The sequence below is a fragment of the Ochlerotatus camptorhynchus genome, unplaced genomic scaffold (assembly GCF_037179485.1).
Source record: "Ochlerotatus camptorhynchus isolate MF236.1 unplaced genomic scaffold, CSIRO-AGI_Acam_v1.1 ptg000284l, whole genome shotgun sequence".
Taxonomy (NCBI): Eukaryota; Metazoa; Arthropoda; class Insecta; order Diptera; family Culicidae; genus Ochlerotatus; species Ochlerotatus camptorhynchus.
The window spans coordinates 892,007-919,362 of NW_027040773.1; the positions used below are offsets into that span (position 1 = coordinate 892,007).

The following is a 27,356-nucleotide window of genomic DNA, read 5'->3' on the forward strand; positions in this document are numbered from 1 at the left end:
CTCCTCGAGTCATATGATAACAAAAGACTACCAGCTGAAACATGGACACAGCTGGGTGGCGTAGCCTGGGCAATGTTGCCAGTCCGGCAATAGCAAAGTGAAGAGGTGCGACGCGAACACTGGCGCGGTAACCATAGTACGGTGATAGAGGAAATGCTTCACCAAACCCGAGCGTGGGACTTTAAACAGAGCTGTGCACGATGGTCCCCCGGCGAGACAGGGGGTTGGGGCAGGCCCAACAAGCCGCCCTGGAAAAAAAACAAAGTTGCAAATACCGAAGAAAGAAATACGGATCGGAACAATCGGCACAGACTTACGCGACGAAATAAGGACTACGATTGGAAACTCGGAACATGGAACTGCAAATCGCTCGGCTTTCCGGGTTGCGATAGGTTAATCTATGACGAACTTCAACCACGCAACTTCGAAGTCGTAGCACTGCAGGAACTTTGCTGGACGGGACAAAATGTATGGAAAAGCGGACATCGAGCGGCTACTTTCTACCAGAGCTGCGAACCGGCTTTTTAGAGCTGGGAAAGATGCGCCAACGCGTGATTGGTTGGCAGCCGATCAACACGAGGATGTGCAAGTTGAGGATTAAGGGCCGTTTCTTCAACTACAGTATCATCAACGTGCCCTGCCCACACGAAGGGAGACCCGCCGACGAGAAAGAAGCTTTCTATGCGCAGCTGGAGCAGGTGTACGACGGCTGTTCGAAACGGGACGTCAAAATCGTCATCGGCGACATGAACGCTCAGGTAGGACGAGAGGTAATGTATAGACCGGCAATCGGCCCAAACAGCCTGCATGCCGTATCGAACGACAACGGTCAACGATGCGTGAACTTTGCAGCCTCTCGGGGTATGATAGTTCGAAGTATCTTTTTCCCCCGCAAGAATATCCACAAAGCCACCTGGAGATCACCTGACCAACACACAGAAAACCAAATCGATCACGTTCTAATCGACGGGAAATTCTTCTCCGATATTATCAACGTCCGCACGTACCGCAGTACGAAAATAGATTAGGACCACTACCTAGTTGCAGTATGCATGTGCTCAAAACTCTCGACGGTGCATAACACACGTCGAAGTCGAACGCCGCGACCCAACATTGACCAACTACGGGACGCCGGAGTTGCCCAGTTGCACTACCCACGGAAGAGCAGCTTGGCGCAGCTTCTCTTGAAGATGGCTGGAGGGACATCCGTTCAGCCATAGGTAGTACTGCTGCAGCGGCACTAGGTACTACAATCCCGAACCGAAAAATTGACTGGTTAGACGGCGAATGCAAGCTGTTAGTAGAGGGGAAGAATGCAGCACGGGCGAGAATGCTGCAACACCGCACGAGATTAAATATGGAGCGATACAGACAAGCGCGGAACAGACAAAACTCGGTTTCCCGAAGAAAGAAGCGTCAGCAGGAAGACCGAGATCGCGAGGCGATGTAAAATCTGTACCACGTAAACGACACACGGAAGTTCTACGAGAAGCTAAATAGTTCGCGCAAAGGCTACGTGTCGCAAGCCGATATGTGCAAGGACTTGGACGGTAATCTTCTCACGAACGAGTGTGAGGTGATTGAGAGGTGGAAGCAGTACTATGACGAGCACCTCAACGGTGAAGCAGCAGAAAACGAAGGTGGCACGGCAACAGACCTTGGAGCACGCGCAGAAGACGACAGGCTACCGGCCCCCGATCTTCAAGAAGTTGGGGAGGAGATCGGTCGGCTGAAGAATAACAAAGCAACTGGTGTAGATCAACTACCAAGTGAGCTATTAACATACGGTGGTGAAGCACTGGCTAGAGCGCTGCACTGGGTAATTGCCAAGATTTGGGAGGAGGAGATATTACCAGAGGAGTGGATGGAAGGTGTCGTATGCCCAATCTACAAAAAAGGCGACAAGTTGGATTGCTGCAACTACCGCGCGATCACACCGCTGAGCGCCGCCTACAAGGTACTCTCCCAAATTCTATGCTGCCGTCTGTCACCATATGCAAGAGAGTTTGTGGGGCAATACCAGGCGGGATTCATGGGTGCCCGCGCTACCACGGACCAAATTTTCGCGATTCGGCAGATTCTGCAGAAATGCCGCGAATACAACGTGCCCACACATCATTTGTTCATCGATTTCAAATCCGCATACGACACAATCGATCGAGATCAGCTATAGCAGATTATGCACGAGTACGGACTTCCGTATAAACTGACGCGATTGGTCAAGGCGACGATGGATCGAGTGATGTGCGTTGTTCGAGTACCGGGGACACTCTCGAATCCCTTTGAATCTCGAAGGGGGTTACGGCAGGGTGATGGACTTTCGTGTCTGCTGTTCAACATCGCGTTAGAAGGTGTGATCAGAAGAGCTGGGATAGACACGAGTGGCACGATATTCAGGAAGTCCATCCAGCTCCTTTGCTTCGCCGATGACATTGACATTATGGCAAGGAACTTTGAGATGATGGCGGAAACGTACTCAGACTGAAGGCTGAAGCTAGACGGATTGGACTTGGCATCAACGCATCAAAGACAAAATACATGAAAGGAAGAGGTTCTAGGGAAGACAATGTTAGCCTCCCACCCCGAGTTCAGATTGACGGTGACGAAATCGAGGTGGTCGATGAGTTCGTGTATTTGGGCTCACTGGCGACCGCCGAAAATGATACCAGCAGAGAAATTCAAAGACGCATTATGGCAGGGAATCGTGCCTACTTTGGACTCCGGAGGACGCTCAGGTCGAATAAAATTCGCCGCCGCACGAAGTTGACTGTCTACAAGACGCTGATTAGACCGGTGGTCCTTTACGGCCACGAGACCTGGACTATGCTCGTGGAGGACTAACGCGCCCTTGGTGTTTTCGAACGGAAGGTGTTGCGTACCATCTACGGTGGAGTGCAGATGGATGACGGAACGTGGAGGAGGCGAATGAACCACGAATTGCACCAGCTGCTGGGAGAACCATCTATCTTCCACATTGCAAAAATTGGGCGACTACGGTGGGCTGGGCACGTCGTAAGAATGCCGCACGACGACCCAGTGAAAATGGTTCTAGAAAGCGACCCAACAGAAACAAGAAGAAGAGGCATGCAGCGGGCAAGGTGGATCGACCAAGTAGAAGGTGACCTGCGGACCCTTCGCAGACTACGAGGCTGGTGAACTGTGGCCATGGATCGAGTAGAGTGGAGACGACTTCTTCGGACAGCAGAGGACAACAAGGCCTTAGCCTGATTGGTAAGGTAAGTAACGGTACCTTGTGCGAGTACCGAGGACCTGATGGGCCTAACCCGGCTTGGTTGTCCGCCTCGATGTTCCCTGGGATCCCGCAGTGTCCGGGAATCCACGCGTATGTAGTGTTTGGTGGTGCAACCTTCAAGATGCCCTGAATCCAGGGGTGGACCGGGTCCTCCGACGAAAGGGCCTGAATAACACTGTGGGAGTCCGACAGGATCAGGATTGGGCGATCTGCAGGAACCGTGACGGCATGAAGAATAGTCGCTGCTTCTGCCGAGAACACCGAACATTGTTTTGACAGACTTCTATCGTTGGGGAAATGTCACCAGCGAGTTCAGCACCAATGATCAAATCTATTTTCTGTGAAACGTTGAATTCAGGGTCTGCAAGGTCAATTGATACCGCAGGCAGACTTGCGGTGATGTTGCGAAGAACCAAACAATCCAGAGAAACCGAAATTCGTCGATTCTAGATCAAACTTCTATGGAGACCGAACCAACAGCCCAAATTTGAGATTCACCGACGCCGAAGATCGGTTGGTTTATTCGTCGCCGAACCAATCGCAATTGTTGGCAGAGTCGTTCGCTCATCAAACAACATTGTGAGCCCGAATCCAATAGTGCTCGTGTAAGATGCTCTCTTCCATACCCATCCATAACGACGAGTACGACAGTAGATAGGAACACATTAACACTTCGCGGGTAGGATACAAAGCTGAAGGAAACCGTGTCTTCAGTAGTAGTTGGGACCATTTCGACTTCACATCTAGCAACGTTGGACACTGGATGGGATTGCGAACTTTGACCTTGACCGTGATTAATGCTTCCGTTGCCAGTTGCCGATGTTTCGAATCCAGGATGCAGCAAAGTGTAGTGTCGCTTTTGACAAGTACGACAGGAAAAATTGGAGGAACATTTGCGGACGAAGTGATCTCCGCGGAAGCAATTGCTGCAAATTTTCTTGGTGTTGACCACGTTCAGCCTATCCTTCAGCGACATTTTCTCGAAGACGGGACACTTGACTGCATGCGTGACACCCAGGAAGGTAATTTTCTGTTGCAGCATATGTAGCTACCAAGTCGAGAAGAAAGAGGACCATGGGATGATTTTGGTTGCTTCGAGGAGGGATTGTGTTTGCCTTGGGTTTGCCAATCCTTGAGAGTTTGCTCGTCGACCCTTGAGCAAAGTAATTGAACCAACAAGCTGCTCCATTCTGATGTGGGTTCATCCAGTTGACTTAAAATTTTGACGTGCCGTTGGCATTCTTCCACCACGGCACGAAATGTTTAAGCGGACTTGCCCAGGACCTTGGGTTGGAACGTAATGGGCTGCAAGTGCTTCTTTTTCAGCAGGTATTTGTTGGAATACCAATTCAACCGAGACTCCCAAGCAACACCGTAATTGTTGGCAGTAATAGTCAGGGATTCAATCGGCTTGAGTGCATCACCTTTCAAAACTGGCCAAAGACATTGGAATTTTCAGATGCTTGGGATTTCTGCTGATGAGTATATTAACGAAATCGTGAAATGTTAACCACTCGTTCAAATCTCCATCAAATTGCGGTAGAGAAATCGTCGGAAGCTTTCCGCCACTTAAATGAGAAATTGCGGGAACTGCCGGTGCCGGTTGAACTGATACTGGCGCGGAGAGAGGGACCAAGCACATTAATTCACCTTTAATCCGATAGTATTGTTTTTCCACCTTTGCTCTAATGCTCATATTTGCACTCACAAATTTGTCGGAATCATCGAATGCTTCATATTCACCTTGTATTGCCTCGAAAGTTTCTATCAGTCTACTCAAAGGTATCACTACCTGCTTAGAGTCTCGTTCGGAGTTGAAATTGTCTACGAACTCGTCGTTACAGTTGATCGAATCCATGATGTTCCGTCGCTTCTGCTTCATTTTCACCTCCGACATTTTCGCCTCCGACATGACTCCCGATGGATGGCTGGAATGATCGAAAGACCCAGGAAGTACCGAATGGAGGATTGGAAAAGCTTGGACAGACGCTTTTCGAACCTCCGATACAAATCAAACCGCGTCCATGGATGGATGCCAGGGACGCTTTGGGCACTAGCGATGCAATATGTGGGTTGCACGCTATTACTGGTTACGATTCGGCGATAATGCTTCTTCTTGGGGAATCAAAAGTTCTTCCGCATAGGTAGGTGGTATTATCATCCGAAAATTATAACGATTTTCCAAACAGGAACGGTACACGAAGCGGGTGGGTATCCAATCCAGTTGTTGAAACCTCGTGCCACCCAGTTGCAGAAATACGAGAAAAGGTCTGAAATTGATCCAAAAAACGGCCCAGGAAGCACCGATGGGGATGGGAAAAAATGGACAGATACTCACATGCTCCTGTCCAAAAACAGGCCTTGTAATTTGTATACAGTACTGCAATCCTTGGAAAGACTTGCCGATGAGTGATAGGGTTAGGTCCAAGCGTCGTACAATGAAACGCACAATTTCCAACACCCGTGATCCTGGTCACGGCACCAACATGTTTTATACGGCGATGAATCACGGGCGTAAATTTCAGGTTTACACTTAACAGATACGGCGTGGTTACTGTGCCAAAAAAACTGATTTATTCACTTTGACTATATGTTTAGTATTACTTCTGCGTGAAGTCAAAGATTTACATAGTTGAAGCCAGTGGTGGTTGAGGGGGGGGGGGGGGAGTTTGGTAAAGAAAGATGATCAAACCGATTTGTACCTTCCTATAGTTGTCCTTGCTCACTTTCTACTCTCTATATGCAATTTTCACACTGCCGTACTCTAACGGATCTATCAATTCTATACTTTCATCTCCTCATCTATCGTTTAAAAATTACCACTTTAGTCTGTTGTCTGAAATTAGCATCTTCAACTATGATTTATTCACTTATCAAACTAATAACTTCATTGCCAATAATTTCACTGTCGAATAGTTTTTCCTGCTATGAGTTATGGTGACCGGTCCGCTCGTGTGGAAATTTTGGAAGAAGGAAACTGATAGCGTGATAATGGAACACGATACACAATAGCGAGGGAATGACAACTGTTGGAGTGCGTTTTCATTCTAATAAATGCACTGCTTTTCTGACGCCGAAAAGTGAATTGGAGATGGATTCCAATTTGAATTAAAATTATTTAGCTTCAAAATTATCTGAACCAAGGGATAAAAAAATATTTACAAATGACATAATGACAAGTGATCAACAAGAACGATAAAGTAATGTCAGCAATTGAAAGCAATAATGCTATAATCTTCTTCATCTTTTTCATGACAAACGGCCTTTGTAATATAGCTCACTCGGGTCGGTAGTGCGAAACGACCAAATTGTTGGCAAGCTGCTTCTCGAAGTAAAGCCGAAGGTGAGACACGTGTGTTATTGGGAATTTTATTGTTATGCTTTTTCTCGATTGCGATCAAGGTATGTTCTCAACCATGAATATTCCAACAAAGCAGGCAAGCATTATATCATTATCCTTCTACCACTCCGATCGAGCTGTGTTGCAGTGAGAGTTTGTCGTGGTAGTCTGTGTCGTTGGTTGCTTTATGTGTGTTGATTCGCTGTCAACGACATTATTTCACCGCGCACTAGAGTGGGTCATCGTTATATGGAAAAACGCAAACTTGACCGCACCAATCGAGAACAACTCTTGTTTGGTTCAATTTGGAGTCCCAAACAACTGTGCAAAATTTGGGAACGATTGGTTGTAGCTCGGCTTTCCGCATTGCGTTTGAAATTTGTGAAATGATCATGATGACCCATCCTACTGCTCACAGATTGGGCAGCAATTCTCGCACAATTCAATTTTTACACACCTTGTCGACACCTTAGAACACAAAATGTATCTTCTAAAAAGTTGTGCAGAACAAACTTTGTAAAAAATAGCCTAATCAATCAAATGATGCGCCTACATAATTTGCATTGTGGAACTATTGTCATCACTATGCCCAAGCAGCAAATAAAACTTAAGCTAAAACAGAGTATAAATAATGCATAGTATGTAAGTAAACATTATTATAATAATTGTTTGTAGTTTACATTGTAATGCATTGGCTTGACTAAATGAATAAATGAATGAAAGAAACCACAGGTTTAGATATGATTTTGTTTCATATTTTATATGCTTAAACGGTGGCAAATATGTCATAAGCTAAATAAAAAAGGTTTTGATTACTAAATAGTTGTTTGTATTCAAAATAGATATTATGACTTTAAGTACATTTGGCGCAAATTTATGAGCTACAATCTTATTTTTTTAAATTACGCTATAAATTAATAAATTTAACGACATAACTGTACCACCCTAGTACAAAATAATGCAGCGAAATTTATGCCTACTGATGGTTAAATGCTATGAACAAATAGTAAATCAAAAAAATAAAACAACAAGAAAAAATAAGTGAGCCACTGTGGTGACGTATCACGTATTAGTTGCTACTGATAGTTTCAAACGAAATACAAGTTGTTTGAAAATCGTTGTGAACAGAATTGGCTTTTTTTCATCGATGTTCTATATATCACCTCCACCTAACGATAACACTGTAAGTCCCATAGAAATAACACCAGATCACGACATTTCATGCATTTTTACGGTATTTGGCGGCAAACATACTTTTGAACATAAAAACCAATAAATGATCCATGAAATCTTGGAAAACGTTCCATAAAAAACATCCAAATGATCCATAAAACTTCGGAGAAAATCCTTAAAAAAGTGTGAATGATCCATAAAAAATATCAATATGATCCATATTTAATGTAAAATTTAGCAACAGAATTGTAAAAATGTACCGCTAAATTTCTAAAGAATGAGCATTGAAATTGTACGAATTACCCATAAACATATTGCAATTGATCCATAATACATTCAGCAGTGAACCTTAAACTAAAAAAAGTGATCCATAGAAAATCATGTTTGCGCACTTAAAAATATAGCCATGTTCGTATTAATGAAAGCAACTTCCTCAGAGCAGTCTCGTTTTGGACAGCTTGAAGCTGAAATAGGTTTTATTAAACTAATATAAAATCAAAACCAATCTTAATGCTTATAATAAAACAAGCTGTCCAAAACGAGACTGCTCTGAGGAAGTTGCTTTCATTAATCCGAACATTCTTGATGAACAACATAGGATATAACCTCAAAATGTCAGAGGGACCAACACCACCGTTGAGTGAAGAACAGAACAGCGATCGAAACTGTACGCTTTGTGAAGGCCATGACCACGTAGATGATATGGTCCAGTGTGATGTCTGCGATTTCTGGACCCATTATAGTTGTGCTGGTAAGACAACAGCTGTAAAGGAGGTTACGTAGACGTGCTCTAAGTGCACCAATATGCTGAAGGTGGCAAAAGGAACCAAGAAGTCTGTCCCAAAGAAACCACCTAGCAGAAATAATAGAGCGAGGCGTGATGCCGCAACCGAATTTGGAAAAGGAAGCACCAATGAGTGCCTGGAAAAATCTCTATACCAGTTGCTGCAGGAGAAAAGCGCAAATAAGAAAGCGCTGGAGGAAGAGAAATTCCTCCATGAAAAGCGATAGGAGGCTGAGCGGGAGATTTTCAAACCGAGTGTCATCTTCCGTCACTCTTTCACCAAAGATTTGGCTAGATTTAGCATTTAGGGATTCAATTATTATTTTAGTTAAGCACGCAAACGATGTAGAATGAGCTACTTACTAGTTACTTAGGGTAAATCATGTATATAGCGTTTAGGAACAAATTGTAGGTTACCAGATGTTAGGATCAAATTGTAGTATCTAGATTAAGCAAATATAGGGTTATTAAATTCAATATTTGCACGAATTCCATCTCAAACTAACCTACTTCAGTAGCTACATAGAGGTAACTTTCCCGAAGAAATGTACTCAACTTTTTGGCTAAGCTCTGGTACTATCTTCGGTCCCAAGCTTATCGATGCACCGCTATAAAACACGAGAAAATCCACGAACCCCTCATTTTACCTGTCAAACTTTCATAGCGAATCAAAACAAGCATTGTTTAGTACTAGAATTTTGACTAGAATGGGGTACGTTAATCGATTTGCTTGGGACCAATAGCAAGTCAAGTAGTGAGCCAATCGAGGGGTGCATCGATTAGCTTGGGACCGAAGAGTGTACCAGAGCTGAGCCAAAGTTGAGTACGTTTCTTCGGGACCTTTTGGTCTTAGATTTACCTCTATGGTATTATTAATTTTGATCCATAAACCATGAAAAATTGCTCAATTACTGCTTAACTACTTAGATTTACTGTCCTGCTGTGTTTTTAGGTAGATGTGCGGAGCGATGGTCAAGCGTCTAGAATTAGCTTCCAAAAGAAGCTTCTATAATAATCTTCTTAAGAAAAAATGAAAAATAAATGTTAATTTTATGGATCATACCTAGGGTAGGTGTTTCAGTTGTTGGTAGACATGCTTATTTTGGTGTGTTCCAATTATAGTCTATATCGAGGGGGGCGACACATCCAAATCTCAATGCTAGATGCTCAACAGATCTACCACTAGCGAATCAATCTTCGAAAAATATTCTTTTATTTCTCGCATCTACTTGCATCGCGTCTCATCTCTTTACAGGAAATCTTCAGAATCGTCATCAATCTTCTTTCGATCTACTCAGCATGCGCGCAGCTAGCCGAAACAAAACACAATTTTTCCTGCATCGTAGCTAGAGTCGCCCCCCTAGGTCTATATACATATGTTTTTTAATTTGATCAATAAACCTTGGAAAATTGCTACATTAGTGCGTAGCTACTCAAGTTTACTGTTCTGCCCGTGTTTTTTTTTTTTTCAGAAGAGCAGAACGATGAGCGAGCGTCTAGAATAAGCTTCTTAAAAAGTTTCTAAATGAAAATTCCATAGCATCATAACAATATTATTATAGAATCTTCTTTTGGAAGCTAATTCTAGACGCTTGCCCGTCGCTTCGCAGATCTACCTTAAATACACAGACAGGACAGTAAATCTAAGTAGATAAGCAGTGGGGCAATTTTTCAAGGTTTATGGACCAAAATTTATAAAAATAGTGTCCTAAACATGAATAATATACGTCTAATTTATGGATCATGCCTATATTTTTAAGTATGCAAACTTGATTTTTTATGGATCACTTTCTTTAGCGAGCAACATTCATTGCTGAATGTTTTATGGATCAATTGCAATGTGTTTATTGTTAATTTGTACAATTCCAATGCTCATTATTTAGAAATTTAGTGGTACATTTTTACAATTGTGTTGCTAAATTTCACATAAAAAATTGATAATATTGATATTTTTTATGGATCATCCACACTTTCTTAGGGATTTTCTCCGATGTTTTATGGATCATTTGGATGTTTTTAATGGAACGTTTTTCAATATTTTATGGATCGTTTTATCAATTCTAAAGGTGCAAACTCAGGGCTGCCGTATTGGCATTCACAATATTGTTCGAAAACCGAAATTTCTTGTACGGGGAGAAGCATAAGAGCGATACGTATGGTAATGAGTGGAACACTTTTCAAATTTCGGATCCATTCATTGAGCTTAATGATCATTCGGCTCAATGATCATTCACTGACGAAACCAACTATATTGTTGTTAACTATTTATGTGCTCCATAAATTTATAAAAATTAGTCCATAGATTGGTACCGAACAACATGCGTCCATTGAAAGGAAAGCTGAAAGCTGCTGCTGAAAAGCAACTGTTTAGCATAAATCTCAATATTGATCAGCATGATAATTATCAGAATGCTGACTCCGGTCTTTCCCAAGCTAAACAAGACGCTATTAATGCTATACTTCTTCCCAAATCCCTAATTAAGCTCTTGCTTCTCTTCTGCAAGGCACCACTCATTCCAGGATGAATCATTCGTTTTCTGCGAATGTTCCGCTCATGCATCACCACTCACTCCGAAGCCCTTCATTGCAATTTACATTGCCATAGGAACAGCATCTGTCATTTATAGAACGTCTCCTCCCACAAGAATTAACCGAAACGTCACGTCGCCATCGCCGGGGTGATGAAACAACATAAAAAGGCACTCTGGCTCCACTAGCTGGGAGATTGTTCTCACCGCTTTAGAACTTTATGATTAATTTCTGCCTCTCACCTGGGCTTGCAAATGAATCAGGCTTGTCTTGTTCTGTTGAGCACCTTCTACTGCTCATTGCGACATGACAAAAATGTTGCAATTTTGTATTTCACGTGCAAGGCTATAGTCTAGTAGTGCGATATCTGGGTTAAGCGATCTTCGTGCGCAGTAGCTGATTGAGTTGTTTTTTATTATAATTTCAAAGTTTTTTTTTCGACGACGCTTCCAATCAATTCTCTCTTCCATTCAGACGCCGAGAGCTGTGAACAGTGATTGCTTCATCCTCGAGTATCACTGCAGCTCATTAAAGGTCACCCATTAGCTAAAGTAGGTACCACCACTGGCAAGTCAGTGTCGATTACCCACAAAGCGAGCGATTGTAATCCAAACGCGAAAGTGAGAGGTTGCGGTTCCTGAATGCATCGCTAAAGTGCATCTGCTGCTGCTGTTGATGCAGTGCCGTTAAACAGCTGCCATTCATCGATAATCCGGTTGCAGTTCTGTTAATCAGCCTGACGGAATGAGCCGAATCAAAACAAAACGCGAAAAAAATATGTTCTTTGCTACACCGCACCCTCGCTCGCCTTCGAGAGCCAAGCCATTTTTGGGGCCAAGATTCGCCACGAGGAAAATCTGTGCCAAACGTCGCCGGCATCTGTTACGAAAGAAGCATCCGCTACAACACCGAGCTGATCGGAACTGCAGCGGCACAAGAGCCAAGGCAGACAATTCAACAACTACGATTACCGACTGAGACTACGACAATGATGGTGGCTTGCGCAAGATGACCTTAAACTTTAATGAATTTATTAGAATTAATGTGAATAAATAAATAGTAAAATTGCAGACGAGACTCCGAAGAATAGACCAAGCTATGGAGAGCGGACGATCGGATTGGCCATTCAGGTTCAAAGATGCACTCGCTTTGATGCTAATTGTGAATGGGTACAAGAGCAGCTGTCGCTGGTCGAGGCCCCGGATCCGAATGTCTCCGTCTCAAGTCTCAACAATCATGGCGCAGTGCCATTGGGTAATCGATGGTCGGTAGTTTGGCTCTTTGGCGCGTTTAGGCATCCACCACCATCCGTAGTTGGGTAATTTGCTTTGGCGCACCATCGAGGGTAGTTTTTCGTTTAAGGTTAGAACCGCTCCGAGCAGATTAGTAGTAAATCATAGTATCGGTTTGCTCATTGAAGGTGTACTGCACGCTGCCTGTCTGTGGTGTACCGCAGCCAATTACATCTGTTAATAAGACACCCCTTCTTAAGCCGATTGGGTCGGTGTGATTGCGCTGGCGTAGGCACAGGAGGAGTTTGACGTTGTTTGGAAAATGATGCTAATTTGCAGAAATTAAATGTCAAATTGATGGCCTATTAGACTGAACGGGTAAAGAGTGGCTTTTATCAGATTATGGTAAGATTTTTCGCTGTGAAGATTTATTACAGACAGAAGCTGCTCGCCCAAACAGATTGAGCTTTGATCAGTAATTATTGACGGAATCCGAAGGTCAACATGAAACTAAACTTTTATCGAACACTAATCAAACTTTCTGATGTACATTAGTTAGATAGAGGAATCTGGTGTTGTAATTGCTTCTGATGCAATCATCATAGCCAATCAAACTGGTTTAACGAGATATTCATCGAGTGTTTTGATCTGCTTGTTTGAGACTTTTATTATTGGTCAGTAGTAATCGCACCTTATAGGACTAATTTATGTATAATTTGCTGTATTGAAGTCGGCACTTCAGCATATGTAAGTGCTTAACAACAGACAGCTTCAGTTGTTGCGTTTGCAAGCCGTTTGAAATGCTGAGAAGTCGAGCTGGAGTCGGGTTAGAATTGACAGCATTTTTAAGCATCTGAAGTCAAACTCAGTAGTATTTTACAATAGAGTGTCCTTGACAGTATAAGCACACTTTCAACAAGCCACAAATTCTACCCCTATGAAGTTTGTCATTCGAGCAGTGCCGGTGGTGTAGTGGTAAGCGTGATTGGCCTGGGTTCAATCCCAATCGGCGCCACCGGGATTTTCTAAGGCATCACGTCTTTCATCGGAAGGGAAGTAAAGCCGTTGATCCGCGATCCATGAGCTGATGGGTCGATAGGTAGGGTCCAGGTTTGGGAGCTGCTACCCTGACGTCGGTAACATTGGTACAAAAAGAAAAGTGCCTCTGTTCGAGATGTGGCCAAAAACACTGAGAGCATCGAAGAGTAACGTCCAACGTGCCAAGGCAAGAAACGGGCTGAAAACTTTCAAGAAGCAGAAGAAGCTGAAATGGAGTCAGAAACAAGCCGCATCCGGCAAACCGAGGGCTCGGAAGCTATGTGATAGAATGCTGTGTAGAAAATTGGCGTGGGTTATCATGGACGATAAAACATATGTCAAATTTGACTTCAAGACGCTCTTGCTCTCTGAGCGAATCTTCCTCTCATTGCTAGTGGATTTTTACAAAAGGTCTTTTTTTATTTCTTGCCAACAGTTCGGGTTTAAGGTTCGTTTAAGACTTTTTGAAATATTCAACTAGATATTTAACATCGTTTGTTTTGAAAGTGATGAACAGCCGCAGAAAACTTATATTTCACAGTTGTTGATTTTAACTGTCTTGAATACTAAAATCCGAATCAAACATCGAGATGCCGAATAATGTTTCCTCATCATCGGAGTCACACTCAGGTTGCAGCTCCAAACAAGCCGGAAAGTGGACAGTAAGTTTTTATTATATCTAAGTTTTTTGAAACGTCATTGATACTTATAAACATTTCTATCAAGAATAAAGTTTGGCATCGAAAGCAGCAAGAAGTTGGAGATGTAGCTCTGCATCTTCAAAACATCATTAACTTTCAAGAGCTTTTTTTTTATCTAGTTCGTTTATTTGTAAGGCTCAATCGTGTTAGCTTTACGGAGCCGATAATTCACTGTCCTTTTTTTGTAACAAAATTCACTTAATTCTATGTCTAGTAGGAGTTGGGCCGAATACTTGCGGCTAACTCGAGGTTAGAGAGGTACATTGTCGAAGGATAGGATCAGGGTAAGAGCTTGGGGGTAAGGTTTCGTTGTCTCATCAGAGCGTTGTCGCCAGTATGAACTAGTGTGGTTCTAGATTCGGCTGGCGTTCGACCGGCTATGGTGACCTGTGGGCTACTTCCAAGAGCTGATTACAATTCAATGCAAGCGCCTTGAAGAGCACAGGCTATGTGCTTCCAGAAGAATTTCCAGACCGGTCCGAAACTCAGATGGATCACTGAAAATGTCAGATTTTTACGCCAGTTTCGATTAAGACTACGAACAGCTCACATTTGAAAAGGTTGTAGCCCCTAAAATGTAAACAAACCAGAAAGTGGATTTTTAATAATCTCTGCCTTTTTCTCTATCTTACGTAACATTTTCAAAAGGCCTAAGACTAACATTAGAGGCGTCGCGTGCTTTATTTGTTTACCTGTGCACCAAACTTTGTTCGTTATAGTTCACCACCACATATTAGTTTTTATTTTTTTATTTATTCAATGCTCCATGAATTCGAGGGACATATTCTTAATTACTATATTGTTGATTGCACGAATTTTTAGACTTCTGCGAGAAGATTTCAGTGACAGTTATGCTTGCGCACTCACTAATACTACTTAATCCTTATGTCAGACAGTGTTATGCAAACATTTTATTTGTATTTATCTCGTTCTCAAAGATTTATCTGACAGTTACAAGCAAATGTATGTTTCTTGCAACTATTTATTGAATTTTACACTATTTATTAATTGTTCCCTTTTATCACCAGGATGGCAGATATCCTCCAGGAAATTACCAAGCGCCGTGCATCGGATAATACCGTTTACCATGCTTTATACGGTTATTTCTTCCTGGGACTTTCGAAAGCCAAACTGGCGTCAATTTACCGGAAACATAAATCAACAATCGCTAACTGGATTTCTAATTACCAGCAAAACGGATGTTTTTTCCAGAAAGGAGTACGCTAGAGATGCAAAAAAATTCGGAGCGGATAAACGGCAATGGCTTGTGCAGCTGTTTAAAAGAGGTCCAACACTGTACCTCGATGAAGCCAAAGAAGAATTTGAAAGAACTTTCTCCATTCTTATATCGACATCCTCTATCTGCCGCATCCTCCATAATGAAGGACTCTCATAGAAAGCTCTTGAACGTAGAGCTGTTCAGATCCGCAGAGAAGATATCTTGCGATTTTGTGAGGAGCTGCAAAGCATTGAATGGGATTATCACAACTTGATTTTTCTTGACGAGGTTAGTTTCGATAATCGAGGAATGTTGAGGACCCGAGGCAATGGAGTACGAGGGGAACGGCTGATCTGTCGAGGAGAATTTGTCCGGAAACCAAGAGTGTCTCTTTTGTGTTTCATTGGACAGGATGGGATGAAAGAGGTGTTCAGTACGGAAGGAACGTTTAACCGGAGTAAGTTTTTTGAATGCTGTCAAAAATTCATCAGGAATTCAACGGATGTAGAAATGTATCCCGGACACTCTTCCGTTTGGATTCTTGACGGCGCGCGTATTCACTGTGACCCCATGATCATCTACTACCTGCGATCCTTGGGTATAATCTCCATTTTCTTGCCGGCTTATTGTCCGTTCTATAACCCTATAGAGATTATTTTTGGACTTGTTAAACAGCACCTGAAAAGAACCTACGGAGAGTGTTCTCGTCGTGATATGAATTTGGTTGTAGCGGAAATCATGAAAGAGTTCTCTAGATATCCACTGGGAAACTTGTACCGAAAATGTGGCTATATCCGAGGTGGTCGATTCGACCCTACTATTGAGCTTGAAAATGACTTAATCATGCTTGGGTTTGAAGAAAACTCAGAGAAGCGACGTGATACAATATTCAGTTAGATCTCAATTGAGTGCATTCTAATAAACAAACGCATAGAAGCTTATTGTAATTTTGTTTTATTCATTAAAAAACGATTATACCATCCCATCGCATTGCAAAACACAACCAACAAGTTAAAACGATCAATGAAATTAATAATGATCCACGTCTTCTTGCTCACGAACTCGAGCTGCTAGTTGATCAGAAAAGCTTGTCTCCTCAGTTCGAACCGTTTCCTCTGCTGCAGAAATAAATGATTCACCCATAGTATCACGTATCTCCAATGCTTCGATCGATCGATTTAGTTGCTCCATTTTAGTCGTCAAAGTTTGAACGATTCCCTCCAATTCACAGAACGTTTTGCGGATGACGACAACTTCATCGTGGTAACCTGCATTCACGCTATGAGCCATGGCAAAACTCCGTTTTATCGATCGGATTGCGGGTTGTTCTCTGGTAGAAAATAGTTTAATTAAGTGTGCTGGAGGTGCCTCGTCGATCAAACTATCTCGTTGACAAGGATCAGCAGCAAAAATCGAATTGGCCCACATCATCCAAGCAATGTCTTGAGCTTGCCAGCAGCTTCCATGCTTATCACGCAGTTTTTTTGCTAGATCATCAACCATTCTGTTCGATGCAGCACCAGCCCTGTCCCTAGATTCTGGTTCCAGTAGTGAATCTTTAACCGTTTTGAAGACAGCTCTGTTGCTTACGGAAAGTGACTAAACGTGCAGAAGGAGGTGTCCTTCTTCTTCCAGTGATTCAAAATGTTAGCTGTTACCTTGTCAATGGGATTGTATCTGTGGTTAGCCTTATCGTTGAACAAAGCAAATCGTGCGAAATCCATTTCCTGGGGGTTTTCCTCACCCCACACAGGTACAGCTTCGCCGCTTTCATTGCACCTGAATATCACTTCCCGCTTCAGAAATCGCTGGGGCATCAACCAGCACTGGTGAAGAAATTCACTAGGCGTATTTCCTCCAACGCCCCACTTGCCAATTTCCCGTCCAGATGAATGTCCCTTAAAATCCCGAACAGCAACAAGCAGCCAGCAACCGTACAGCCCTTCTGGAAGTTTCTCTTGTGAAAACGTAGCACCAGCAACTTCTTCACCGACGAACGATGAATCACCCGATTTCTCCAGATCCAGCTCGTAGTCCACTTGCTGAGCACCTCCGATCGGATCTTCGGTTCATATTTCCATCCAGATAATTTAAAAACTCCACGTTCAAGTACGAACAACCGGCTTCGTCACTTCCCCGGTGGTGATTTCCTGGTTCGGATCCCATTTCAGAATAGATTTCTGTTGAAAAAACCCAAATAAAATTAATTCGAGTACGGAAACCAAATGCGATCATTTACCAACCAGAGTAGATTCCACATTAATTAATTTCCTTTGGTTTGTTTTTTCCGTCGATCTTGTTTTCCGTGCTGAGCACCAATGCTACCGACGTGCCAGGAAGGCAGCTCCCACACCTGGACCCTACCTATCGACCCATCAACTCATGAACCGGGGACCAACGGCTTTACTTCCCATCCGAAGGAAGGCGTGATCAGAGATGTTATGCCTCAGAACATCCCGGCGGCGCCGACTGGGATTGAACCCAGGCCTGCTGGGGTGAGAGGTAATCACGCTTACCACTACACCACCGGCGCCGTTATTAATTAATTTCCTCGATCGAAAATTCACAATTCAAAACAGCAGCAGCAAACCATCAAAACCAAAACAAAACAAAATAAAATTTCTCACGATCTGTCAAATCACAAGCCAACTAGGCTATCCAAGACAAGGAGAGGAGGTCTGGCAATGTGCAGCTTGTTGTTTTTTCCTTCGCTCGCATTCGAATGGAACAGTGAGTTTGACGTCACACTTGTTGTTAAATGGTAACAGTAGGGGAATGAAAGAGACTATAAAATTAGCATTGCCCGATCTTTCTCTTTGACATAGCTAGGCTACGTTTGAGTGAGTAAGAGATAGGTGTACGCTGGGTGTGCGAAAATATTCAGTGTTATATCTCAGTGTTCAGTCGGCTGGTGACAGAAGCAGATCACTCACCGACAAACCGACAAGAAACTTAAGCTTAACTCTTGATCGAAAATCGGCGGATTCAAATGTGCAGCGATCCCATCTGTCAAAACCATAGAAATTTGTTATCTAGATAAAAATAATTTGCCCGGAATAGGCACGAACCAACTCATACATTTAGTATGTGTGTTCATGGATACACATTTTTCGCGAACACGGCGGCAGATGTCAGTTTTGTGCTTTGATCAGAAATTTGATGATACTTTGTATGAGCATACATGTCGGTTTGTCGGTGTTTCAATTACAACTAGAGCAAACCGCCATATATTGTAGAAAATTTGTGGTATGTTTCAAGAGGGTATTGTAGGTCTGCTTGGCTTACATCAGCCATTTGACCATTCACAAACTTGCCAACCGGCACAAAAAAAATGTCGTTTTTAGGTGCACTATTTAACGAGTTTTGTCATGGAAGTGATATCGACATGCTTAGAAATCAATGCATTAGGGATTAGGCAGACCATCCCAACTGAAGTTAATTCTTTTTGAAGCATACTAAGGTCGAAGATTTAATTGAGCCACACTATAAAATAATATATTCATGGTCACTTGTGGTCTTGAGTAAAGAAGTACAGCTATAATGTGACCATAAAATCTATAAAAATCTAAATGCATTTTTTTTTTTTAATTATTTAGACCTGTGTCGTGCACAGGTTGCTCATGTGGACGGGACGCCACTGACAAAAATATAAACAAACATGAAAATGGATTGTAAATTACCTGTCTATTGCTATTCCTATATAATAAAATCTATACCTCAACATACAACACCCAAATAATACATGGTCGGCCGTTTTAGCGTTCGGCCAATAAATTATTCGAAAAATTTCTTTGATTGGCCGTTTTGAAAATCGAGTTATTTAAAATGATTTTTACCGGTTATGCGGAACATTCCAACACAATTAGTAGCTATCAATCGGTACTTTAGAATGGTATCAAAAACCGATTTGTTTACATTTTGATTATAGGCCCTTTTCAAATGCTACGCAATATATGCCTTGTTCTTTATTTTTCCGATGCAGATCAGAGCAAATCAGAGTAGCTCTGAGTAACTCTCAACTAAAGAGACACTTGCATTTAAGCCGTCCTCCCTCTTGCTGTATAATCATATATTTATAAATATCATCAAAAATAACATTAACATTTTCAAAAACTAATACATGTAAAAGTTGGAGCTTTTCGTGCTGAACAATGTTTGCTCTACTTATACTTTTGTTTTAATGTCCAAGTCAAGTAAACGAAAATATCAAAATATAGTGTGATATATTCAGCCGAGGTGTGCTGCCTCCTGGTTTTGATTAAAACTAAAATAAATCGGTTTTCGGAGGTGGTTACCCATGGAGTAACCATGAGTTACCATCATGCTGCATGCTGCAATCTGTTCAAATAAGTTAAATAAGAACTTGAACTGTTTTTATCCGAGAGTATTTCCACGCCAAGTGCCAAATTGGTCAGATTTTACCCTCTTCGATTCCCATAAAAGATTGCATAATTGTTCTCCATGGGCAATCATTTAAGTTTATGCTGAAATTCAGCCTAGCCCCTCACTTCAGCCTATCAAGCAAATTACTAATTTATTCAGCAATAATACAGAATAGTAAAGAAAAACTAATATCGCATCTGTTGTGAAATTGTATCTGTAAATGAATTGCATGTTTTTAGGACAAACTTAGTACGTGTATTTCTCTTTTTCAAAGAAAAAGTTGAGTGAAATTTTTATTTTTTCTGAATTCTAGGCGCCATGATCTTGATCAATAGTGCAATGAAAATCTACACTGCGGTGGTCATCAAAAAACCTGAAAATTTCATGAATTGAAAGGGATTACCTTTTTGTAACATGGTAGCCTAATAAATCAATATCACAGTTTTCACTTGTTTTGTTAATCAGAAGATTTAACGCAAATTGCGCTTTAAAAAAGTTATATGATGACTTTATAATGGTATTGGTGAAACCATTTTCGTAAATGATGAGTGATGGAACTCCTTACTCCTGTAAGAAAATCTCATAATCAAATGTCAGTTTCGAGAAACATAGCGAATGGTTTCTTTACATTTTCACTCCACTGAAAAGTCCCGAAGGCAAAACGGGTCAAAACGGTACGTCAAATCGTGTCTACAAAGCTTCTGTACACAGCAAAAAATTAATTTTAATATCACATCAAAGTGGATGCACTTCAATCGTGTCGAAAATATGGTGTAATATTACTTGCCAAAAAGGGCAAAATTATCATTAATACAGTGCATGTGCTGACATAACGTTGCTTATTTGTGTGGCCATAAAAATTACATGAGATTTTCGACATGATTGAAGTGCATCCTCTTGGATGTAATATTAAAATTTATTTTTTGCTGTGTAGCTCTTTACTCGTATGGGAAAATCCGATAAGCAAACGTCAGTGGATGCATGAAACATGGCGACTTTTTTCTTATTCGGTCGCTCTACCAAAAAACCCGTAGCGAAGTGTCAAATTTTGCATGAAAATTCCATTTCCGTAAGCGAAATAGTTTTTTAAAAGGGTGTATAACCGTACATGAAAGAAAAAACAAAACTACTCAGCAGTTGAGTTTTTTTTATTCCCTGATTTGTTGTCCATCGATCTTGTTTTCCGTGCTGAGCACCAATGCTACCGACGCCAGGGAGGCAGCTCCCACACCTGAACCCTACCTATCGACCCATCAACTCATGAACCGGGGACCAACGGCTTTACTTCCCATCCGAAGGAAGGCGTGATCAGAGATGTTATGCCTCAGAACATCCCGGCGGCGCTGACTGGGATTGAACCCAGGCCTGCTGGGGTGAGAGGCAATCACGCTTACCACTACACCACCGACGACGCATACAGTTGAGTTATTATTTATTAGAATTTAGAAATGCCTCTCATGTTAAGAAATTCAAAATAGCCAGTGAGAAAAAAATCTCTGCCATTTATAGCTAACACAAATGTTTACATTCGTCAGGCATGCAGCTGATCGAATCTTCAATCTGCAGCTGGCGACACAATAAACAACACTACCAACTAATGTAAACATTCATTGTAGTGGTTCCTGAATTGATTGAAGTATTTGCTACAAGCCAACTAAAAATTGCTAAAATGCACTGTAGGAAGTGATCCAATGTTTGGCTAATTAACTGAAATATGATTCTGTTCACAGGTTTTGGGGAGAAAAGCCATTTTACAATACGTTTCTGATGAACTGATTTTTTTTTCAATTAATTAATGAAATTTTACAGTTACCTACCCACTGAGAGAATTAACAACAATATTATCAGTTATGTCAGGCCTGCTGTCATCGCGTTAAATGAACTATAACTCATCACTATAATTCCTTGTGCGTCAACAACATTTTAAAAGATTAAGAATTACTCAGTATGTTTTTGAAACATAATTTAACTTCATAAGGCACACGGCCGTCGATTTTGAGTTCCGTTCACTGAAATTCACAAAAACACAGGTCACTCAAAGACTGAGTAAAATTTACCTCGGTTTTCCAGAAAAAAAAAACGTTTCGAATATGATGAAAATTGAGAGAGGTTTCACTAAGTCTTTTAGTATACTCTTAGACTGAGTAAAATTTTCGTCGAATTTCTTCATGTTTGAGCAGATTTACGTAGAAAAGCGAGGAACATATTACTGAGTCATGAGTGACCTATATTTTTGCGATTTTGAGTGAAAAACCACTCAGTTTTAAGTCGATGGCCATGCATGCATTAATTCAGGCAAACAAGCTACACCATTTGATAGAGCAGACTTACTCTGCCAGATGCTGCTGTTGGTTTGCCTGAATGACTCTTAATCCACGAGAAATCGACGTTTAAAGCAATTGTTTACATTTGGAACATAGGCCAATTTCACATGTTGATCTAGAATTGACTTGACAGTTCGTTATATGTGTGGTCATGAGATGATCGATTTGGCAACGTGATTTATGTTATCTGAATCAACCGGAAAGAAAACACTGTCTCTTTCTTCCTCATCAGTTCTGACGCGAGAAGTGTAAGTGACGTAAACAATGTGGTTACGTATGAATGATAAGGAGTGTAAAAAAAGCGCGATTTCACATGCCGGACCTTTGTAGATCGAGGGTCATCTTTGATAGACCGAAGTTGCATCAATTTATAGACCCAATTTGAGCACAGTAGACCGACATTACATCCACGTACCTGGAGAGTTTTCATGTTAAAATGGTGAATTTTACAATTTTCCGTCGTGCCTAATTAATATCCAAATAATAAGGATATTTAAGTTTGCATGATAGCAGAGCAATATCTTTTGCAGCTCAATTATTAAATAAGATATGGCATAAGGCTTCATATTCGACTTAGGTAAGGAGCATGTACCCTATTCCAATCAATCATAGTATACAAACTTTTTGTTTAATCTCAATGACTACCGGGACACAGTTCTAGGAAAATAGATGGAAAAAATACACATGGTAGTAAAAACTCCCAAGTTTTGGTAAAAAAAATCAAAGAATCCGATAAAATCATCGTTAGCAAACAAGCATATTTTTTAATATTTTAAAACAATTGTTTATCTTTACTTTTAATCAAATTACAACTTATATGAATTTTCAAACGAATTAGATTTTTTTATATCAAAGATCGGATTTCAATACAATACCCAAGTAGCATATGTTGTCACATAAAAGTTGCTGCCACTATTATGTGACCAAATTATGTGTCGTAAAATCATAACAGCAACCATGAAGGCAACAGCAATGCAACCAAAAAAGTGCAAGATGCGAGTTGATATGTAACAAAACTATTTACACAGCAGTGATGAAATAATAATACTGGATAACATACAATCATAAATAAGTTAACTTGTAACGTTGATTAACTTTCGTATAATTTCTGCGATGAATATTGTTTACAGAGTACTTTTATGGCATAATCATTTTGAGGTGTTGATAAAATTAAAGTGTACCCCAGAATGGTCAGGGCCCAAACAGTTTCGATTGACCTGGCCTCGGGACAGTTTGGCGGATTCATCTCGTTGGGTACGAATTGGACCTTGTTGACTACCAGGCTACCGTGTCCTTGGAGTAATGAACCAACGCCAAATCCGGCAAAACAGTACTGAGGCGTCGTGTTTGCAGATCATGCACAATAAGAAATAACTAATTTTACACGATACGTAATCCATTTTGGACGTAAATCATGGAACGTAAACAAAAATTTCAAATCGACGAAGAGAACGTTTCATTGAATTGATTTTCTTGTTTCTTTCAACTGATTCTTATGTCAAAAGGGCCGCTTACATGTGTCGGTCTCAGGGAACATAAATTTACATGACATTTTCGTAGTGTGTGGGTAACAGATGCTTGTTTAAACATTCACGCACGTAAACATCGATTTTCATTGTCTCCGTTGTCACACGCAGCGTTGCCAGGTCATTTTCAGAAAAATCTGGACCAGGTAAAATATAAAATCTGGAAAAATCTGGAATGCTCCAAAAAAATTTCTTTTTAACATAATGCTATTGAAATTAAAGTGATGTGCCGATCTCCCGTAAAAATAGGTCTATCATACTGATTCTGGAATTTATTTAAAGTACTAGAATGGTTATAAATTACATGTTTAAATAAATTATATAAAGCAAATAACTTGTAAGCATTGCTAAAATCATCCAAAAGTTGAAAAAGTTCAAATATATTTTACGCAGAATTTCAAAAATTGAGTTAAATGTGGGTTAAAAACAGCAGAAAATATGGTTAGAACTGTTTTTTGTAAACTGTAACTTTTTTAAAAAGAATGAAAAGCAAAGAATCAAGGAAATTTGATGGGATGGATTTTTTGAACTAAAAGTCGATGTAGTCCTTACTGTTTGATGCAGTACCAGAATTTAAAGATTTTATTAGTTCTAAATAACTCTAATTTTACTCAAAGGTTGATCATATTTCCAGTTTAATTCTTGACATCATACAACACACAACACCCAACAGACCAGTAGGCAATTTTATTTTGAAGCAAAATTCACCGGGCTGAAGTGGGAATCAAAGCCTAACATCCTGTTACTCACACACACAGTTTACCTAAACTACGGGTAACTCCACTATTCGCATGACCATTATGCCAAAGAATAATGAAAATCTGATAGCTTCATTTTTGAAGTCTCAGGATTTTGTAATGATTCTAAATTCCGGAATTTATATTTTTCCTGCGTCCCAGATCATGAATTTTTAGTAAGTCTGAATTTACTTGGAACTCTTCACAGGATATCTTCGCTTTTTTTTTAGTTCAATTTGAGCCATCCTAGAATTCCATCATACACTGGAGTCGCTTTTTACGCGGGGGATACGTGCCGCGTAGAAAAAAAACCGCGGAAAAAAAAAAGTTCCGAGATTTTGATTTTTTACATGCTTAAATATTTTTTATAAATCGGATTTTGATGCCATGCGTTATTATAGCATGCTATGGTCCATATAGACATATTTTAAAAATTTCTGTATTTACACCAAAAATTGTGATTTTTTTTAAAGTATACCATTCGATTACCTATAGTTTGAAACGGATAATGTGATTGCAATCAACTCGATAGGTCGTATCGTTGTCGAGAAATCGTTAAAAACGTACCGCGTAAATTGCGACTCAGCGGCACTAAACGCCTAAAAAAACCGTGTAAAAAAAACCGCGTAAAGGAAACCGCGTAAAAAGCGACTCCAGTGTATTTCTTTTCTATATTCCCCTTAAATAATCTTGAAAATATCTCAACTTTTCCAGTAACATTCCAAGAGTTCTTAGCATTACCTCTTGTAATCTCTTATAAATCACTCTCCAATTCCACAACTCCCTCAAATTGGTAATAATTCCCTAGAATTGGCTCAATTTTATGTCCATTTTTCTCTATGAAATTCTTAAAATATTCTTTACAAAGTCCTTGGTCCACTATTCAGAATGACCGTCACACTCTTCTCAGACTTATCCGATAATTCCCTTTAAACTGCTTTGTAGGTAAGGTTAGAATTGGTTTGAAATCATTTTCAGTATTACCTAAGTACTCAAGTACTTTGCCAAAATGGTTTTGAAAGTCTCCCAGAAATTGCGCTTAAAATTTTATTAAAATTAATCTCCATAGAAACATTGGACAGAATTCCAATGAAATTATTCTCACGATTCGTATCAGCATACTCCTTAAGTTTCATCATAAGAATTTTCTATGATTTCTCTTACGGATTGTATTTTCTTTATTGACAAAATCTCCATGCAATTATCATCAGAGTTGACAAGACAATTGACACCGTCTTCAACCAGAGGTTGCACAGACTAAATATTTAACACTAGACAACGGACAACACACCACACCCATTAGAACAGTAGGGAAATTTTCAGGTTGCCATAATTTGCCCCGGCTGGGAATCGAACCCACAAAGATGGATGTAATTCTATTCAGAAGCAGGGAATCAAAATCTGCGATTTAGATAAAGATAATGTTATTCTCATTTTGGTTGCACTGATGATTAGTACAAACTCAAAAATCACAACGCAAAGTTCTGGAAACGATAATGCGATTATCATTTGTGTTACAGATCACGATCATATAAAATAGCGATAATCTCCGATCATGATCATCAGCTGTCGTCACCGAAAATTCCCCATATAAGGAAGGAAAAATAATTTTAAAAACCCTATAATGTGGGTATTTTCGGAACGGGGATGACTTAAAGGGATTGAAAATCGATGTCCGCCGCCATTTTGAAATCCAAGGTGGCGGCCATCAATTGCAGAAAAACTGTTAAATACCCTGCAGCAGGTTATTTTCAGAACAGGGATGACATGCAGATGTAGAATCCGAGATGATTGCCATTGGTTTAAAAAACAAACTGTTCCCAAAATAGGGTATTTTTGGAACCGGAATGACGTGTAGATGTCGTCAATCGATGTCCACCACCATGTTGACTAGTTTATTGATAGTTTTCTCTTAAGCAATTGGCCACCATCTTCAATTCCAAAATGGCGGTAGACATCGATTTCCGACATCTACACGTCATTCTGGTTCCAAAATACCCGCATTGTAGGGTCTTTGATAGTTTTTCTTAAATCAATGGCCATATTGGAATCTGAAATGGTGGCAGATATCAATTTTCGACATCTACTCGTTATTCCGGATCAAAAATACTCATATTTTAGGGTGTTTGACAGTTTTCATGAAATCAATGGCCGTCATCTTGGTTTCCAAAATGGCAGCGGACATCAATTTCAAACATTGTACATGTTCATCCCAGTTCTAAAAATACCCATATTGTAGAGTGTTTGACAGGTTGTGGATATTTATTTTCGACATCTACGTGTCATCCCGGCTTCAATACTATTTTTTGGGGTAGGGTATTTGGCCTCCAGAACAACCAGAACGAAGGCAGTAAGTTCCAAGATTTCGAGATGTGATTGTTATCATATCAGTGGATTATCGTTTTAGTTGCTGATCATGATGTGTAACACAAATGATAACCCATGATCTCAGATGTACACTAATCTTGATTCCGTTTACTAGTGTTTATATCATCGGTAAGCATAGGAAGATAGGATTTTCTTGATTCCCTGCTCAGAAGTAGCTTTCACAAAGAATTCGCCTCACACTTAACTGTGAACTATTTTCAGAATTACCTTAAAATTCCAATAATGTCCAACGTTGATGGTCTTTAATAACTAAAGTAGCAAGTTTGGCTATTTTATTTTTTTATTAGAGGGTAAATCAAATGCAGTGCTTTTTTTAAAGCAACATGTTTAAAAAATCTGGGAAAATCTGGAACATATTTAAAAAATCTGGAAAAATACGTGGTCTGTCTGTGTATCTGGCAAGACGACTAAAAATCTGGAAAATTCAGTAAAATTCTACTTATCCGCATCGTCAGCCTTTCGGTCATCACGAACGGTGTAGTATTGATCATTAGGAAGAGTTTTTCAATCAAATTTATCGTCCATAATCACGCACACCGATTTTATCCACAACAATTGGTCGTATAACTTCCGAACCGCTTGGCTCGCTTTGGCTTCTACTGCTTCTTATACGTCTTGACCCACTGGACGTTACTCTTCGAGGATCCCACTTTTTTAGACACGTCTCGAACAATCCTCTGGCACGGCCATTAGTTATTGAAGCTGCCGTCAGTAGTAGTGGTGGCGTTG

At 40.6% G+C, this 27,356-nt stretch overlaps 1 protein-coding gene and 1 pseudogene across 1 annotated transcript in view; both read right to left on the reverse strand.

The window, feature by feature from the left end:
• The window catches only part of LOC135706563 (protein gustavus-like), a 417,123-nt gene that overhangs the window by 262,314 nt on the left and 127,453 nt on the right, over positions 1-27,356 (reverse strand). The gene's annotated exons all lie outside the window — the stretch shown is intronic.
• Positions 16,273-17,435, reverse strand: LOC135706618 (uncharacterized; annotated as a pseudogene).